The following is a 16525-nucleotide window of genomic DNA, read 5'->3' as shown; positions in this document are numbered from 1 at the left end:
GAAGTTTGAATGGCTATGAGGAATCAGAAAAGAGGGAGGGTGTAGATGAGGGATCTTGGCAGGAAAAATGGGCCTATTGATATCAGTAACTGATACCTGCTCAAAGGACTGAGAGAGAGGCATTCCTTGAGACATTATTTATGGTTGCATGACTGAGTTGTGTATGAATTGTGCAGATAAAGCTGGCAGGATTTATAAGTATATCAGATATGAGGTCAGAGAAACAAGACCTTGAGGATGACATTCCTTATCCACGTGTTCAGAAACATCCTTTTCTAGAACTTTACTTGAGATTGCTAGTCAGCTCACTTGCTCCATTTCTAGTGTTTTGGCACTTCTCGAACGTCCACAATCTCCTTAAAGACATCTCATTCTCATATTGTCTTATTGCTAAGAGACGTAGTTGATCTGAATCAGGTGAGGTGATTCATATAGGTACCATTCTCCTGCTGCCTCCTCCACAATGAGAAATGTCAAACTGCCCCTTTGTTCCACCAATAAGTCCTCTCAAAATAAAAAGAAGTAGATTAAGTCTAGAAGCCCCTTTTTTTCCCTCCTAATTAGTCCTCAGCTTTAAGACATCAGATCTAATGGTGTGTCTATTCCTCATTCCATTTTTCTCCTCCAAATATTTCCAAGGTCAAACTATATTCTGAGTATGGTCTTTAAGACAGTAGGGAATGTTTAGAGGATTTTCATCATACATGGTTAACATTTTTTAAAGTTTTGGCACTTAAAGTCACAGGCTTTAGTTATTTGGAAAATTTATCTATAATAAACAGTCCATTCCCCAGCGATGGGTAAATAAATGAGGCAGCACTCCCAATGCACTTGTGTTGATTTATGCATTGACATGATCCATTTAACAATGCAAAGATGTGCACCTTCCGTTTGTTTTGTTGCTATGTGTACTGTTTGATCCCAAGATACCCTGAACTGGAAAGAAGCCTTATTGAGTGACAGGGTTACATAATTCTACCTTCTTGGTAAACTGTCTTGGGCCTCAGCATCCCCAGCTCAGATATCTGTCTATAAGGAGACATGTGGGTCTTGCATTGTTCATTCTGGCTTGACCCTAAGCCAAGAACTTTTGCAGAAGCCTGAGTCCTGGGCCTCCTTCCTAAGCAACCAGCATCATAGAAGTAACCAATTCCCTCTTGTGACTGCAGCTCCTGTTGACAGGAAATGCTGACCCTTTTCAAAAGACAGGCAATGAAAAACTGTTCCCTTGCAGGTGGAGTTTTCTGGCTCATGTAAGGATTAGAAATGAAATTAGCCATTGGAAATTTCATTCAGATCAATCCAACCATTGCGAAGTACAGCAAATGCAGATCTTTCCTCACTGGGTAATCAAGTTCAATCTCTCTCCATGTCTTTTATCCAAAGTAGACAGCTGTGAAACCCTTAGTAACTTGTTTTCCATGGACCCAGTTGCTCCCTGAGTCTACAGTGATCGAACATTCCAGAATGAGTGAGCTCTGAGCCCTGACCTTGCAGGACTTGAGATCTAGTCTGGAAGACCAGAGTCACTCATGAAAACTGCTCAGTGAACCAGGGAGCACATGATGGAGCAGCCAGCCATGTGGGTCAGACAATAGGGAGTTCAGAGCCAACAACAACTGCTAAGTGCATGGTGGAGCCAACTTCAGGAGAAATGGGAATGTGACAAAACGGTATAAATAAGATGCCTGATTTGGACATTTCAACCTCTACTGTTTCCTTTCTTCCAACTTCAATTTCCCTGTAACAGATCAAAACCACTTTGTAGCAGTAATCACTTTAAAATAAATTTTAAACTAATATGCCCCCACTTTAAAACAATATTCTTATTTTGGATGGACCTACCATCCATTCATCATCCTGACCCACTCCAGCAAAATGATGCATAATCCATCACAGAGCTTTCTGCACATTGTTCCCCTGTTCAAACACATAAATGGCTTCCTACGGCCAACATCAATCAGCCTTTCTTGGAGTCCCATAGTCTCCCCAGCAGGGCCCCGCCTCACCCACCCATATGTGAGTTAGAGCACGAGGGCTTCTCCTTGAGAGCATCTTCAGTAACGTCCCCCACTTTCCACCATACTGAATCTGCCATCTGTGACCTCATGGGACCATGGTATTTTATAGACTTGATGATATATCTGATTTGACTATTACCCATGTGTTAAGTGTTATCTTTCTAGTTGGAAAACATTTTCTTTCAGTACAAGCCTATACAGTATAATTGGAAATGTTTTCACTTTTTCCACAACCCATAGCACATAGTAGATGTTTAATAAATCACTCATTGATTGGTTTTCATTTCTCTAGAACTACAGCAAGGGGACCAGCATGTGATAATTATTGCACGCAGGGCCAGGATTGGGGGAGGAAAGTGAGGTGCCCTGGGGGGAAAATTTAAGGAGGCGTTTACTGTCAGTTGTGGGCCTTGAACTTGCAGGACCTCAGGAGTGAGTGTCTCCTTAAACTTTGTGCCCTGAAAGCTTCACTTGCCTCACCCTAGAAGCTGCCCTGATTAGATGGTATTATGAAGTATTTTTGCAGGATCTGTCTTTACACAGTGAAAGTAGATACTGAATTTGTTTTTTTCTCATCGTTGTTCATAAGCAGGACCCACATGTGTGTATGCATACATAGGGGTTAATTCCACCAAACTGGCTTCCCTGCAATAGTTACAAAACCATTAGGGGTTTTATACCTAATGGCTTTACCAAAAAGAGCTACCTGGCATCAACACCTAAATTCACTCTTCACCACCTAAGTAATCTTAACTTAATCTCCAAATATTATTTAGCAAAATTGTAAGGTAAGAATAAGAAGAAAGAAGAGAATAAAAAGGAAAAAAAAAAAAAAAGGACGAAGAAAAAGGAGAAAAAAATCATAAGGTTTCTAGAAGGACTGACTGCAACACGTGAAAACACAAAGCCCTAAATAAAACTTAGTCATTATTTTCACTCTTTTTTTTTTTTTTTGGTCAGTGATGATCTTGGTTTGCTTTGTTGAGTGTTTATAACTCGTAGCAATTGTTTAAGTGCACAATTCCATCCATGTATGTCTCTGAATGTACACATACAATCATAATATATATTAAAGTTTCTGCCCATGCATTGCTTACCTCATAAGGATAGTGAGATATTAAATAGAAACTCCTCCTGAGTTGTTTCAGCCAGTAAGGAAAGAGGAATATTGAATGGGGCCACCAATAAAGCATCTCTGGATTCAAGGTTATATGCAACAGAGACTGTTTATTTTGTTCACCTTCATATTGGGAGATTTGGAAGTTAGTGGTGTCTTTGCACCGTTAACAAAAACTGAGAACTCAGGGGGTAGAGGAGATATGGGGGGCAAAAGGACTCACTCAAGTTTGAATTCCTAGTGGAACCCATGGGGACTGTGGACTCCTAACTTCAAAGCCAAGGTCATTTCCTAATAATTTACACGAAGTGAAAGATATACCATGTATACTATGATGCAAAGCACTTACGTGCTTTCTGAAACTGTTCCATTTAAACATTATGAGCATGTGTGTGGGGATGAACTGGGTAAGTCCAGTTAAATAGGTGACCAGTTGAGACCATTTAGGCATGACGTTTCCATGACTTACTCTGGCAAGACTGGACTGGCACTGACTCAGTGAACAGATGGCTGCCTTGCTCTGAGGCACAAGCCACCTTCCCTAAATTTACTAGGCAACTGAAACTGTCTAGACCTGGTTTAAAAAATAATTCATGAGACCAAAATGGATAAGAATGTAAAATACCTGTTCCTGGGCAGCACCTTCAGGTACATACGCTACCAAATCAGTGGCTTCTCAGGGCCCTATGAACAATTAGCAATAATGCTACCATTCGGATATAAAAGTTTTTATCTCTTCCATCTGAATAGTGAACTCATTTGTTTTTCCCAATCTAACTTAAAAAACAAATCGGTTAGTTTTGTGTCTTTGTTTCTTTGGTAATTCTTGTGCTTGAGTCTCCCAAAGATTTTTACGGATGGCAAATTCAGAATGACACTAAGGGAAGTGGCCTCTCAATATGATTTTAAGGAGAAAAAAAAAAAAGGACCAATGAAATGATCTAATATTATAGTCCATTAATAATTGAATATTTAGGACAAGTAAGCAAAGCCAGATGTTAACTGAAATGTCTCCCGGTTGGGTCAGAGTCTGAACATTCCCCTCCAGAGTAAACACTCCAGCCTTGTGCCCGGAGTCAGAGCGTGGGCCAGCGACCAAGTCACACAGCTTTCACTGTCCAATCAGGGTGCACTTAATACAACTAAAGTAACATGAAAATAAAGCCACATTAAAAAACAAACCCTAATGCTTTACCCACACACACGGGGGCGAGGCGGGGGCGGGGAGCCTGGTATCAACAACCTCAAATTCTCTTGTATTAGTAACCTAAATCTCTTGGTAGCCCACCAAACTGATGGCTTAAAGCCTTCCAGGACTTATTTAAGCGTCTGGGGAGTCTGATTTACTTCTCAATGGCCCATTCATCCTTTGAACGTTTACTCTGCAGCCCGTGCAGTTATAACCTAAGCTGGATTTCATACATGAAAACTGACCTTCGGTACCCACTCCTTTTGCCAAGTCCCAGTGAAGCCTCTTGGAATAATTTAGAGTTTGCCATAGTGACAAGTTTAAGATTCAATTATTGAGTGTAGTAAATTTATTTTTACTATGTTTGTAAAATGGCTTGGGCCCAATTCATTTTACTCTCTTTCACAGCCAAAAGGCCTAAGATAGCAACGGCCGAGCCTCCCAGAGCAGGGCCGCTCGCTCTCCGTTGTTTAATGCCACGTCAAACAGAAGGATTTCTACGGGACTCAGATGGAGACGTTTCTCTTTTGCCTTAGTTTGGGCAAAAAAGTGATTTCCTTCAGATAGCCGTAATAGATGGCGGGGAAGGCAGAGAGTAATCAGGCCCAGCTCGAGGCAAATGCCAAAAGTTTCCCAGAAGGATAAATCTTGTTTCCTGCCTTACTTCACAGAATTAAGCCTTAAACAAGTCATGTTCTGTGGCTTGGATGCTGTGTTTATATCAGCTTTGGTTCCCTGGCTCATGGCTGGGAACATTGTATTGGTCTGTAACCCAGGATGGTTTTCCTGAAGCAAGAAATCACTATCCCGGTATCTTTATCTCCCATTCCATTTTATTTGTTCTATTAATACTAGCAAACGAGCTCTGAATGGTAAGTGGATCATGGGAGACAGTGACACTTACCAGGTGCAGCCTGCAAAGCCAATGATTTAACGCTCTGCTTTGGTAACCGTCTTTCCCAGGAGTTGTATGAAAGATGCCTCTTTATAAAGGATTTTGTTTTGGAAAATAATAACAGCGCCTCATCTACGCATGGCCATTCTCAGTAGGTTCAGGAGAAAATCTTTCCTGTAGAGTTCAGGGTAGGCTGAGAACTTGTGGTCTCTCAGTGTCTTAAATGAAACCAAATCCTCTGGGGATTGCATTCGTTTATGGTTAGTAACAGGCGACTTCCTGTTTCGAAGCAAAATGGGCTTGAAGAGGCTTATAAAAAAGACTCAAAAGGTTTCTTGGACATCAAATGACTCTAGTAAAACATTTTGATGAGTTAAGTGTAAATGCATCAGCAGCATACGGATTAAATTCCCTTCTAAATAAACATTAACAGAGAACATGTTTGGCAAAATGCATTTTGAGTTTTGCAAAACTGAAAACATTTGAAAAAAGGAGTGTGAGATATTTGATGAACTCAGAAAGCAGCCGGATTGCCCATCCTGTCCTTGAATATTTTCTTTGGATGTTCTGCAGATGTCAAATAAATTTGGACACAGATATTAAAAGCAAAGACTGCTGCAGAAGTGATCAGCTGCCCTCCAGTTAGGTGGGTGTTTCCGTGGATACCCAGTTCACGGATGTGTGCATGAAGAGAGACCCAGGGGACCTGTAACCCTTTCCTCACTCACAGGCATCACTTCTTTCCTGGATTTGGCCCTGTAAGACCTTCCATTATTCACAGCTCTTGCATCTGTTTTTCCGCCTGTGGGATATTTTGACGCCCCAAAGGGGATTCCTGCTTTGCTATAAATCAGCAATGAAGCCTTGGTATCACCAGGCAGATGCCAGCCTTGGCGTTGCTTGGGCCAAGACCTTTTTTATCCAGAAGTCACTGCCCTTGTCAAAGCTCTCGTTGTCTCTCACCATCTCCTTTTTTCTGACATGCAAAGTTGATTAATCCTTTTGGCATGTCAGAAGTGACAATGGAAAGGAAAGACTAAATCTGAGATGTGGTTGGAACACAGCCTCAACTGGACTTGGTAACTGGCTATAGAAAGAGAAGAGTCCAGTGACAACTCCCAGAGGTGAGTTTGAGGGACCCATTCCATGGTGAAACCACTGAAATGAGAAAACTGCCTTTAGAAATATCCTGAGTTATAAATTCTTACAGAGTAGGAGGAATACACGACTGGCAGACATTTTGTAAAGCAGTTGGCCCAGAGCAACAAATTAGCAGGTCATAGGAGAAACTGGCACATATGTGAATGCCACTACCTTGCAGTCTGCAATCACCTTGACTTATGATCACTTTGCTTTTGAACTATACATGCAGAAAGCAGATTCGAAGAAAATTACCAGGCAAATAAATAGCAGGTATTTTGTTTAAATGCTGCAAAGATTAACAGTTTAGTACAGTGTATTTTAGCAAATGATGATATTATTTACAGATACCTGACATCCCTCCACCATATCAAACATTATAAAGAAAGTTAATATGCTGCTAATTAAAAAATATTCAAAACTGTGAAGGGAGTACTGGCTTCTCACTCTTGGTTTATTCAATGGTCTTCCTTCCTGCCATTTTTATTCATTCATTGAATGGTTTCCCGCTAAGACCATGGGGCTGAGGCTGTTGGTCTCGGCTCTCTCTACTTTTTCAATTTACTCTACATATGGTTGCCAGAGTTTTCTTTCAAAAGGACTAGTCCTGTCATTCACCTGTTCAATAATCTTTGATGCCTACCAGGTGTCACCAGACTAAAGTCCAAATTCCTTTTTTGGTGTTCAAGCCCTGATGGTCTGGCCTTAATTCACCTTTCAGTTCATAGACCCCCACCTCATAATCCCGTCGTACCAGACAAATCCTCTGTTCCCAGATTCCGCATGCTCATACACTGTCCTAGGACTTGGTACTTCTCTGCATTTTGCACACTTGTAAATATTTACTAAACTATTTGTTGAAACAGAGTTTTCCCCCTAGACTGTCAGTGCATGAGGGTGGGGGTCTGTCTGTTCTGTGTATTGTATATCCATCCTCAGGATCATAGTAGGTGCCTGTTGATACCTGTGCACGGACGGAGTCACCTGTCTGTGTCTCGTGGCACTGACTGTATATTTCTATCACGGCACTTGCTGGGTTTCATGTCTCACTACCTGATCTTCCTGTCACCAGTCCTTGAGCCTGGAGGGCAGCGGATATTCATTTATTTACTGTTTGGCTCTTTACAAATAAAGTTTGCTGATCACATTCTCGAAGACACATATAAATAAGAATAATAATAGTATCTACTACATAGAATGGTCATGAGGATTAAATGAGATTACATCTATAACATGCTTATCACAGTCTCTGACACAATAATTGCCTAGTAATTGTTAGATATTATTATTATTATCATTATCATAATATTATAAGTATTTTCTAACAGTCAAAACTATTAAATAGCAAGCCAGCAGGAATTTAATACAGACCACATTAAAGGCAGGCACAGGGATGGTAGGAGCATAATCTAAGGACCTGGCACTGACGGAGAAGCAGAGGACAAAGCAGACAAAGTGCTTATAGAAACACCATTCCATACACACATTTAACCCACTTTTCATACCCACTTAACAGGTGAGAAAAGTAAGGCATCAAATCCTTGTTCATTTGTCTTAGAATGGAAGCTAGAAGTGACAGAACTGGACTAGAAACCACAGCTTGAAAGGACTGTTACATATGGTAAGGGACCTAAAAGGAGTCTGTTCATTGTCCCTGGCTCATAAATGACCAACAAGGCCAGGGCAACTTTTGAAAAGAAATCACTGAAAAACTCACAACCCTGCAAATGGTGGGGATCCTGAGAGAAAGTGTTAACACAGAAATAGATCTCCTGACCAATAAACACGTGAAGAGGTGATCAAGGTCATTAGTGATTAGGGGAATGCTGATCATGACCACATGAGGTATCATTTAACAAGCAGATACATTTTGGTTGGTACATTTCTAAAAAAAATATGACCTTTCTAAGTGTTTGAAAGGATGAATCAATAGAACTTCCTTATCTTTGGTGATGGGATTATAAATTGGTACAACCACTATGGAAAACAGCTTTCCATTTTGTTCTAAATTTGTACCTTCATACATCCTATGACCCAACAAAAGCAATCTTAAGTGTGCACCCAACAACACTCTTGCACACACACAATAGGAGATGTGTAAATGAATGCTCACAGCAGCCTTATTTTTAATAGTGAAAATCTGTATACCCATCAACAGAAGAATTAACAAAGTGTGCAAAAAGTACTTTTACACAATAGTTCAGAAAGGTGAACTACAACAAAATACAATAGGGTTTCACTTTGGTAATATAATCCTGAGTAAAAACAAAAGAAAGTCACTACATATCCCATATATTTTGGCATGATAAATTCTGTAAAGTTAAAAACTACTAAACTAAATAAATATTTTTAAGGAATATATGGAGATGCAAGAAAAATATAGCAAAGAAATAATAAACACAGGATTTAGGATGACAATTTCTTAACCGGTAGGGAGGCAGTCTCAAAGATTTAATTGAGATGTGTTTGCCAAGGGTGTTGATTCATTTATCCCTTTATTCAGTCAACAAATAATGTTAACTATATATTAACTGCTATTAAGTTATAAAAATCATCAAGCACTTATTTGGTGCAAAGCACTAGGATAAGTACATGACAGAATAATAGAAAAAGACAGACATAACTCTTGCCTTCATAGAGCTTACATTCTAGTGGGAGAAGAGTCCTGAAGACCAAGTTTTAAAAGATAATTCGTCTGAATTTTCCATGACAATGGAAAGAAAGAGCTTTCCAGAATTTCTTCCTATGGATAACTTGTTACTTGAGAAGGGTCACCTATAATGCAAGTCCAAGTTGTCAAAAAATGACAAGAGTCACAGACCTGAGTGTGAGAAGCCCAACCCAACCAACACTCAGGATTTATACATGTATATGTATATATGTATATATATATATCCTCAAAATAGGAAGAAAGTAGAAAGAAAATACATAAAGACGTTGGTGACTACCCTACACCACTTACACATGGCTCCTCTTCAAGCACCAGAAAATTATTTTAATTGATGAATTCATTCAATAAAAACTTCTTGAGTCCTACTGTGTATGAGTCACTTATGTTTGATTTTGCATGGTCCTAAATGACCATTACTCATCTACATGCCCAGCAGCAATGATCTAGAGAAGAGATTTGTTCTCAAATGCTGTGGAACTGAGGGTTCACATGAAACTCTACAGCTGGCAGAGTCAACACACAACATTTTTCTAATGACTCATGGAGGTGACTGGTTTTCACAAAGCATGACTCCTTGAAATTTATTTGGGGTGCTGCTGATTGCTGCATTTTAGGAGCTCAAAAATCTAACTCTAGTTAATGAAAAGGTCAGAGCTGCTTGGTTTGACATTAAAGACACAGGAGCTACCCAGGGAACAGGCTTCATTTTTCTCCTGTGTCTGTATGACTCAGATCCCTCTGGAGTTAGTTCTTGCAACTTTCCCTTCAAACCTTACTCTCTGACATTCATACTGTCAGTAGCTCTTGATCTTTTTCTCACCAGATTTAATGCCAATATTCATGACTTCAATTTTGTTTTGTTTTCCTTCTTTCATGAGCAAGCTAACTGATGAAAGGAACCAGTTAATGCATCCTCCAATGATCTATTCCCTTGGACCCACAAAGAAGGACTCGAGTTTACTGATGAAATAGATAAATCAATTTCCAAAGGCTATGCTCCTCTTGAGAAACTGCATCAAAATAGGAACTGCTAATTCAAGTCTCCATGAATCTGAACCTCCTCCCTCTGGCAGACAGACCCCAGAAATTGTCCCCACTGCCCAGAATGCAGGATGTTGCCCTTGGGTGAAGTACCTGTGGTTTGCTTAGTGAGTGGACCTACTCAATAAGAACATTTTTGGTCTAATTTCAACCAGTTGTCAGCACATCAGACAGGAGGGAATCTGAACTAAACTTTGGTTAAAAGAATGGATGTTCCACAGAAACCCCCTGACTGGGGTTTCTATTAGGCAAGGAAAAATAGTACCCCTGCGGGGGACAGCCAAGGATCGTCAGTCCAAACTGTGCGAGCAGCAGTTTATTTGTTTTGTGGGTGTTTTTCTCCTCTGTAAACATGTTCTGAGGCCAAGTGATTGGTACATGTTTTATAAACTGGAAATATAAACACAGACATTCTCTTCCAAAAATGGATCTTTAGGACTTCCCTAGGGAACTTGCTCTCGCTGTTTGTTCTGAATTCTGAACTAGCATGAGTGCAAATGTTACACCTCTAATACTTGGAGTGTTAATCCCTGCATCAGAGAACACAAATGTTAAAAAGGTTTTGAGGTGCCCTATTAGACTCCCCAAACCATTCTTGCTTCTACTGAGGATAATACACTTACGTGGCACGTCTTAATGAAGGAAGAGGGGAAAAGAGACCAATGTGTGTATGGTGGGGAGGTGGTGGGGAGGGGCTGGCCCTTCGGAGAGATTTCTCCTTCAACCACATGCTCTGAGGTCTCTGTTTATGCCAACTGGCATTTCAGTTTTCAGTGTCATTGCTGGGTCATTCTATTTTTTCCCCTGATAATATGACACCTCCCTCTAAACTGGACATGGATTCTTTTAAAAAGCTATTTTGATACAGCCTAGAAATACTAATGAGGCATTTAAACACTTAGTAAATTGAATGCTTCATCAACTTTGCACCTCTAAATAAATGGTCTTTTTTTGCAAATAAGATGGTTCTTCCCTTACCAACTTACGAAGGGCTGGCCTAGAGAGTGACTGGTGCTCTTAGCTCAAAACCTCTTTCCTCCTTAAGTGACATTATTCAGCTGGATAAAAGAATTATACTATTTAAATAATTCTGGAAAGAGAACAATGTGTTTGGGAGAAATCTTGTAGAATGTGCTGTCAGGGAAATGTACTCAAGGGTTCAGAAATTGTTCTTCCTTACACATCTTCCTTCCAGAAGATTGTTTCTTATGTAAACAATGCTGTTGGGAGGTCCTCTGGGGTTTCCCTAGGGGGTCATATTTATTGAGAATGTCAAAATTTCTTTTTTGGGTTTATAAAATATATCCTCTGTCAATTGGCTTTGACTCATATGTACATAATAGGGGACCTCAAAGAACACACATGGCACCTTGGTAGTTTTTGCACTTTAGTTAATTGGCATTAAACTGCAGGCACCACCCAAATGAACTTCACATTTACTTAATCTGACACCATGAGAAATGTATGCTGCCTCGTTTCTCACACCTGCCCCCGAAACTCCCTCCCAACCCCAATCAACACATGGAACTATAGCCTACCAAACTGGAGAAGAAAGACTGGGCTCTAGTCTTACTTTATAAGGAGCCACCAATTAAATGTTTCCCCACCCTCACTACTCTCATACTAAGATTGGGACATGTTTCCACTTTTCTCACAGACATCAATGTCAAATACAATCTTCCCCTCTGGCCTATCCCCTCTATTCCCCCTCAATGACTTCAACCCCACATTGATGATTCCCGCCATCTACCCATTGGTTCTTGGGCTCCTTAAATCTCCTGGCCCTTAACCACAGCCTATTTCAGTCAGCCTCAGGCATGGTCATCCTTCAGCTTTCAACATTACCTGAACATATGTCTACTTGTAATAAACCAGAATACTAAACCCCCACTCTTTTGACTTAATCTGTGTTTCCCACAGTGCAAGCTGGCTAGAGTCCTTGATTCCTCTCAAATCTTCTTGATCAGTTACACGTCTCCATCTCAAATGGGAATCCACAGGCAATTATTCCAACTTCTCATAGATTCCAACTGCCATGCTTTAGCTCAGATGGACCCACCACAGGACCTACCTCTGTTTATTTCAATCCTAGATATGTTTCAAAATAAATTTAAATGCCATTGCCTCATAAAACCTTCCCTGATGGCATGCTGTTGGGTTTAAGTTTGCCTTCTCTCAACTCCTCACAGTACTTTAATGCTTTTGTATAGTTTATAGTACTTCCTCCTCAGCATCATAAAGTGTATCCCTTCGTTTGACTATTTGGAAACAAGGACTGAATTTTGTTCATATCTGATGCAAATAATACTTATCAAAATGTGTTGTATAGGATAGGTATTCATTAAATATTTTTCCAACAAAATATTTATTGTTATTTATCACTACAGATCCAGATTATTAAAATTTTCTCAAATATAAACACTTCTATTTTTCAGTGAAAAGATATTAAATAGGATGGAATTTTACTCAACTAAGTCATGTCCAGGGACCTCAATTACTTTGTCTCCACTGCAAACAGTGGTGAGACTGCTAAATGATCTGACGTATAAGACACAGTCCCACGAAATCCTTGAGGATAAGAAATATTTCACTTCCTTCAAATCATTGCTCAAATGACAGTTTCTCATTGAGGTCTACTCTGATCACCTTATTTAAAATCATAGCCCCTCTCAAAGTCAATACTGGTTCCCTTTTTCTACTTTACAAGTTTTTCAGAGCAGTTATCACTTTCTAACATATTACATAATTTACTTTGCTATTTTATTTATTGTTTATTTTCTCTGCTAAATATTAAGCTTAACAAAGACATTTTGTCTGTTTTGTTCACTCCTGTATCAATAGCCCTAGAACAGTGCCTGGCACATAGTAGCTGCTCAACAACAATGCTCAACAAATTGTTCAACAATTTCATTGTCAATGATATTGTAGTCAGTGGCATTCCCAGTGTATTTGAGACAGTGGGTCAGTTTTTACACTCATTTCCTCTACATGACAAAATTATTTTCATTTACAGCCAGAAAATAAAACAAAAATAATAAGGACCAAAAAATACCAGACAGTGGCACATTTTTTTCTGTATACAATCATATTTATAAAAATAAACATAGTTCAGAAATTAAAAATGCAACTATTTATTTAATAGTTATTAAATTTACTTAACCATTTGAACTTTGATTCTTTTATTCTAAGCCTGAAAAAAATTTTTTGTGTGAATAATTGCCCAGTAAACTAATAAATGAATTTTAATGAAAATGAAAGATTTCAAAAGGTGTAACAACTATGTCTATCGCATAGTTGTTTTATTTTATTGATTTATTCCTTAGTTTTGTAAGAATGAACAATTTCAAAGAACAAATTTCAATCTGAATTATTTGAATTCAGTAAAATATTCAGGTATGAGCCAAAATGTGCATTTACCAAATGAAAAGATTGTTCCTCACCTCGCAGCCTATACTTTGATTCTCTGCTTTAAAATTTTTAAAATAAATAAAACTTGGTGTCACAGAAATCACTCAAATTCTGTTCCTTTGTCTTCAAAAACCACCATGTCATCATTGTTTATTTCAAATATACTGTTAAACACAAGAATACCTAGTACCACAGAAGCTGGACACAAATGAGCTCCAACAATTCTGAACCATTAATCATGTATTTTCAAAACAAATACATGTAGCTGAGTGTAGTGTGTCAAGGGAATTCTCTGAATTAAGGTATATAGAATGTTTATTAGAGGAAAAATAATAAAAACATACACATTTGAAGCTTACATATATACATATGTGGGATTTTATATTAAATATATTTTAAAATTAGTCATAATAAATATATGTGCACAATATATAATATAAACAAAAAGTTAAATAAATAGATACAATTATATAAATATATTGTATAATATAGAAATAATGTATTGATGAATAAATAAAAATAGATCATTATACATATATAATTTTACATGTATTACATAAAGATATGATTAAAATCCTATAGTAGTTACAAAATTTGTTTAAAATTTAAAGCAACAAAGGATTTTTTTCAGGGAGGGGTATTCTGTCGCCAGTGTTACTTAGAATTGCTGGTCCATGGTGATAATAAAAAGTGGGCCTGTTTTTAATCTGTTTTAGTGTCATATTTAAATGCTCTACAAACAATGCCCACTTTTATTGCTGTCACCTCCCTGCCCTTGTTATAGCACATATTTTTTTTTTCACTCATCTTTAATTCCCGGTGCCTAGTGGAGCCTCATATTTGGCAGGTGGTCCACAAAAGTTGAACTCATCCCACTATCTACAGTTAACTGAGATGGAGAGTGGTCTTCAGGAAAGCATCTCAACGCAGTGAGATTTTCCTCTTTAGAGCCCCATTAGATGGGGTCAGAAGGGAGATGGCCATCGATTCAGCCTCTGCAGGGATGTGAGAGTGTACAGCCCTCCGGCCCTAGGACCTGAGCAGCGCTGCCCCTGGGCCAGGCCATCCGGCCCATCCTCTGGGAGGATTTGTGGCAGCTCCCAATTCTCCCTGGGCACAGGCCTCTGGGTTCCACAGGATGGCGCTCTGAGTTTCTCTGCCAGGGCAGGGGCTGCCAGAGTTCTCAAAGTCCAGGACTATATTAGGAAATATATGCACCAGGGGAACAACAAACACGTTTGTTTTCTTCCAGCGCCGTCTGCTCGGCTTATCTCAGACACCTCCCTTTCTTCAGCAGAAATCACAGCCCTGAGAGGAATGTTCCGCTGGGGCTTGAGAAGTTTTTCCTCTATCTGAATGAGGTCTTGCCCTTGGTATTTGTGAAATCATTTGAAAAGAAATCATTTCTCTGAGACTAACAAATAGACTTTAAAAAAAATCAAATGAGAACAGCCATGTAAGGGAGGCATTCCTGGAGGTGCGTGCAGTAGGTTTCTTGCCTGTCGCTCATTTGCTGAAGCACCATCAGCAGATGCCTTCTTCATGATGCTCCCAACCTGTCCTACCTGCTGTTAGCTGTTGTGCTCGGGGTGGTGAGAGCTGGGCCACCAGGAGGAAGTCGGGCACATGTGAGCCTATGTCCTTGTGCTCTCATCATTTACAGCCCTTGGTGCTTAAAACACTGCTTTGCCCCGGCAGGCCAGGAGTGGACCATCAGAAAACCACCTTGTCTCTCCTCCTCTCCCACCGCCCAGGCACACCTGCTTGGCAGGGTTAATTCTTCCTCATACCTTTCCTGAAATATGACACAGCTCGTGATCTTTCTGGTCACTTGGTATTAGTGAAATTTCCTTAGATTTCGGCTAGTCACAAAAATGTAATAGTTCATTAATTAAAATGTTCAATCGTGTAGTCAAAACTCTTCCTTTTCATCTCATTGAAAATTAAATCTTTCCCTTCCCCAGCTTGGGTCTGTTTCAGGCAGGGCCTTGCAGGGAAAAGGGAGGTAGGGTGGGTGGTTTCTCTCATTGTCCATTTTGTGTTTGTACCTTTCCTTCCCCAGCTTGAGAACCGAGGCTTTTGATTCTTCCAGAAATGGAGAGTGGACAGGGACATGAAGTAGATGGCAGGAAAGGTCTTCTTTGATTGGTCTTCTTGGATGTGCTGTTAGTTCTGTCTGGGTTCTTTCTCTTCTGGATGCTTCTGCCAAGTTCTTTGGAGAACCACTGCCCACCACTGGTGAGCTCTCCTTGCAGTTCACTCCGGCTGGGCACTAAGGATCATCCTTCAGCCTGAGAGCATCTGCAAGAAGACCTCCAGTCTCTGGGTGCTCGCCTCCTCACCCTCCAGGTGGCCTCTTGGGGCAGGACTTAAGACAAACCCCGGCTAACACTCCTGGAGTCTTGCTGAGGTTGCTTCACACCTTCCTTTAGAACGGAGGTGGCACTTTTGTCTTAAGGTCTCAGACACAAAAGAGACAAGGTCTAATTTTAAAACTATAATAGTAATCCAGTTCACACTTGGCTACTGGATTTTAATGTACAAAGTACTTTTGAGAGCCACGTACACAAGGAGATTAAAAGGTTAGATGAGGCAGCAAGAAGATACAACTGCAGGAGCATTCGTCTCATTCTGTGACATTAGATGGAACCCTGGGTGGAAGGCTTTTGAGTTGAGAGGGTCCTCAGGGGTCCTGAGACCTCTTCTTTTTTTCTAATCAAAATGCATTAGAGGCCAATAAAACCCTGACCTCCTTAGCCAGGCCATTCATTCAAATACGCCTGCAGCGCTGCTGCATGAGTGACATACATTGCAACACCTGCATTTGTAGGTTCCATGGGGTAATATACCAGCAAATGGACAAAGACATTTTTAAAAATATAGGTAATGAGGCTACACTTGAAAGAATCTATGTGGGACAATTACGAAGAGAATAATAGACAACTGGCCAATTAATCAATCAGTTCAAATAAAATCGTTCAGAATGATAAGAATAGCCACGAAAAATATAGTAACTGGCAGGAAAATTATGAATATCCCTATG

The 16525-nt window shown here is 39.8% G+C and overlaps 1 long non-coding RNA gene across 2 annotated transcripts in view; it reads right to left on the bottom strand.

The window, feature by feature from the left end:
• The window catches only part of LOC106730484, a 432222-nt gene that overhangs the window by 113445 nt on the left and 302252 nt on the right, over positions 1-16525 (bottom strand). Inside the window, exon 7 of one of the 2 annotated variants that reach the window (XR_001366943.2) lies at positions 13980-15942. The exons of the other annotated variant lie outside the window; for it this stretch is intronic. This is a non-coding gene — a long non-coding RNA (uncharacterized LOC106730484). Of the gene's footprint in view, positions 1-13979; positions 15943-16525 lie in introns of those variants that run through there. 2 annotated transcript variants of the gene reach the window in all.

This window comes from Camelus ferus, chromosome 15 (assembly GCF_009834535.1).
Source record: "Camelus ferus isolate YT-003-E chromosome 15, BCGSAC_Cfer_1.0, whole genome shotgun sequence".
NCBI classification, from domain to species: Eukaryota; Metazoa; Chordata; class Mammalia; order Artiodactyla; family Camelidae; genus Camelus; species Camelus ferus.
Note: the sequence above shows the minus strand (reverse complement) of the source record. Positions and strands in the feature narration are given on the sequence as shown.